The following is a 2,953-nucleotide window of genomic DNA, read 5'->3' as shown; positions in this document are numbered from 1 at the left end:
TGCTCTGCACTTCGCTCTCTCTCTTTTCTTGTAATATGGTTCTATTTATAGAAGTCCATCCGGATTTGAAATTCGGATTTCAATTTCTAAAAACTTTCTTCACCTGCCGGGTGCTCTTTGGGCCCCATCGTCACATGGCTTTGTGAAACCTTTGTTGAAATTGAGTGTCCTTCTTTGTCTTCTTGTGATAGTGGAGTGGTGTCCTTCTTTTGTCTTCTTGTGATAGTGGAGTAGTGGACATGTAGTGGAGTTTCTTTATCATAATGGACTTGTAGTGGAGTCTTGTAGTGGAGTCTTGTAGTTGATGAAGGCTTGTGATGTCACTGCTTACCTATTTGTAGTGGAGTCTTGTAGTTGATGAAGGCTTGTGATGTCACTGCTTTTTTTTTTTTTTCTTGTCTTCTTGTGTTGATGTTATTGCTACGTATTTCTCTAGGTATCCAGGTTGTGTAGTGTTATAGAATCAAAACTCATCCCTGAATCATTGTCGTCATTTGGATCATAATGTTGATTAAACTGGTCTGATAAATTATTTTCGTCACTGCTACTCTCGTGGTCAGAATTTGCTGGATCTGGCTTTGGATTTTCTCGTATGATTTTTTCTTGTACTTCTTTAGTCTTTTCTGTGAGAAATTTGTAAAGGGAACTTTTTATTATTTTTTCTATCCTTTTATTTTTTTTTTCTTTTTTGGAGGAATCCTTTTGTCCTTTTACTTGTCTCTGCCATTGTATTGAAGCTTGCCGGCAGAATTCTTACACTTTTTGGTAAAGTGTCAACCATCAACGGATTTGATGAGTCTTTACCCGCTACCGTTTGAACGGGACTAGCTGTACCTTTAGCTGGTACAATAGCTTTTTCTACATTCGTTGGGGAATGTACACCCGTCTTATCCATTTTGTGGGGAGATGGAGAACTCTTATTTTGATCGGTATTTCCAAGTAAAAATCTTATCCTCTCTTGTAATGAGTGGATATGTTGTGTCATTTTCCCTTTTTCTGTTTCTAGTCTTTCGATTGTCTGATTTAGCCTTTTGAATCCTTCCGTCATTGAGGAACAATGATCGCAGAAAATGATTCTGTTTGTGTCTTTCTGAATATTGTATTGCAAAGACGGTCTTGAAATTTGTCTTAAAGCTGGACTGATGAAATAATTAGGCCCGAGAGTTCCTCTAGCATAGTCTAGTGCTTCATTCAAATCATTGAATCCCTTAAAGAGTGGGGTAGGGAAGTCTTTAATTGAATCTACTACTTCTATCCATGTCTGGAACACGCCCTGTAATTTTCCTTGGATTACTACATAAAATCTGAATTTTTTGTCTTCATTTTTGTCTGTAAAATAATGGCTTAAAGAATTTACTACGGACACGAAATAACTGTTGTCTCGAGGAATCTTGTTGTATGCTATCCATAGGTTGTCTATTAAGCATCTTTGAGGTCTATCTATCTTCGTTTCTGGCTTCACCCTGAAACTTAGATTGGATGGAGGATAGAAAATTAAATTTTGTTTTCCAAAATATATTCTTTCCATGCTCGTTGTATTTTGTCTTGTTTGTGGTTGAAATGAAGTATTTCCTAAGAGAGTCTGCAACAAGTCTTTGTCTTTTTGCCCACTTGAATTTGAACTAGATGCTCCGTCTTTATCTGTACTCATGCTGAAAACAAACAGTTAGTTTTCATAAGTCTGCTTAGTTGATCTGCTAAAGAATTATCTTTCCCCTTTATATGCTCTAAAGATATATTGTATATTGATGTGGCGTCTAAAAAATTTAACCATCTTCTTTTACTACTATTTTTTCCTTCTATTTTTTGGTGAAATTTTACAATAGCCTCGCAATCCGTTCTTACCAGAATTTCTTGTTTATTAATAATGTATAACTTAAAACTATTTAATCCGTATATAACTGCCAAAATTTCTGCATCTATGCTACTCATATTTCCCTTTTCTTTGTATTTTCCGCTGTGATAAGCGCAAATTTTTTCATCTTTTTTATCTCCATATTTATTGTTTTTTGTTTTCAAAACTGCTCCCCACCCTTCGAGACTTCCGTCTGTTTCTACTATTGGGTAATCTGTTTCTAGTGGGAGGGCTAAATCTGGTATATCTTTAACCATTTGTTTGAGTTTTTGTACTAGTTTTATGTCTTCTACATTAAATGTCTTTTGTCCATGACTTCCTGTTTTAGAGTATAGGGGTCCTGCTACTTTCCCTAGATCTTTGATGAAACTCCGTGCATAATTTAGTATTCCTAGAAATTTTTGCAAGTCTTTAGTATTGTCTAATTTATCAGGCATATCTAGGACCTTTTTTGCTATATGGGGTTGTAGTTTTATCTTTCCATTTCCAATTTCTACCCCTAGGAATTTTATAAGAGTCTTACATAATTCCATTTTCTTTTTGCTAATTATAATTCCATTGTCCACGAATAGTTTAAATACCGTTTGCAAATGTCCTAGATGTTCATTTGTATTATTACTAAAAACTAAAATATCGTCTACATAAACTAAAATAAAGTTTTTATAGTCTCTAAATATATTATCCATCTTTCTTTGAAAAATTGGAGGGGCTGTTTTTAAACCGAAGGGCATTACCAACCATTCGAAATGTCCTTCTGGGCAGGTAAAGGCTGTCCATTCTATGCTTCTTCATGCATTTTGACTTGCCAATATCCGGACTTACAGTCAAACTTACTAAAGATTTTTCTTCCTTGTATTCGATTTATTAGTTCTGATTTGTCTGGCAATTTATATCCATCCATTCTAGTATTGTCATTAAGTCTTTTATAGTTTATTACCATCCTAGCTTTTCCTCTTAGTATTTCATTGTGATTTCTTACCATAAATGCGGCTGACCTATGTTTTGAAGTTGACCTTCTTATTACCCCTAGATTTAATAATTCTTTTATTTGATCTTCAAATTCCCTCAGGTCTTCATTCGTGGATTCTATTGAAGCAG

This window comes from Solanum verrucosum, unplaced genomic scaffold (assembly GCF_900185275.1).
Source record: "Solanum verrucosum unplaced genomic scaffold, falcon-dt-bn FXZP01000080.1, whole genome shotgun sequence".
Lineage (NCBI taxonomy): Eukaryota > Viridiplantae > Streptophyta > Magnoliopsida > Solanales > Solanaceae > Solanum > Solanum verrucosum.
This window is presented reverse-complemented; position numbering follows the sequence as displayed.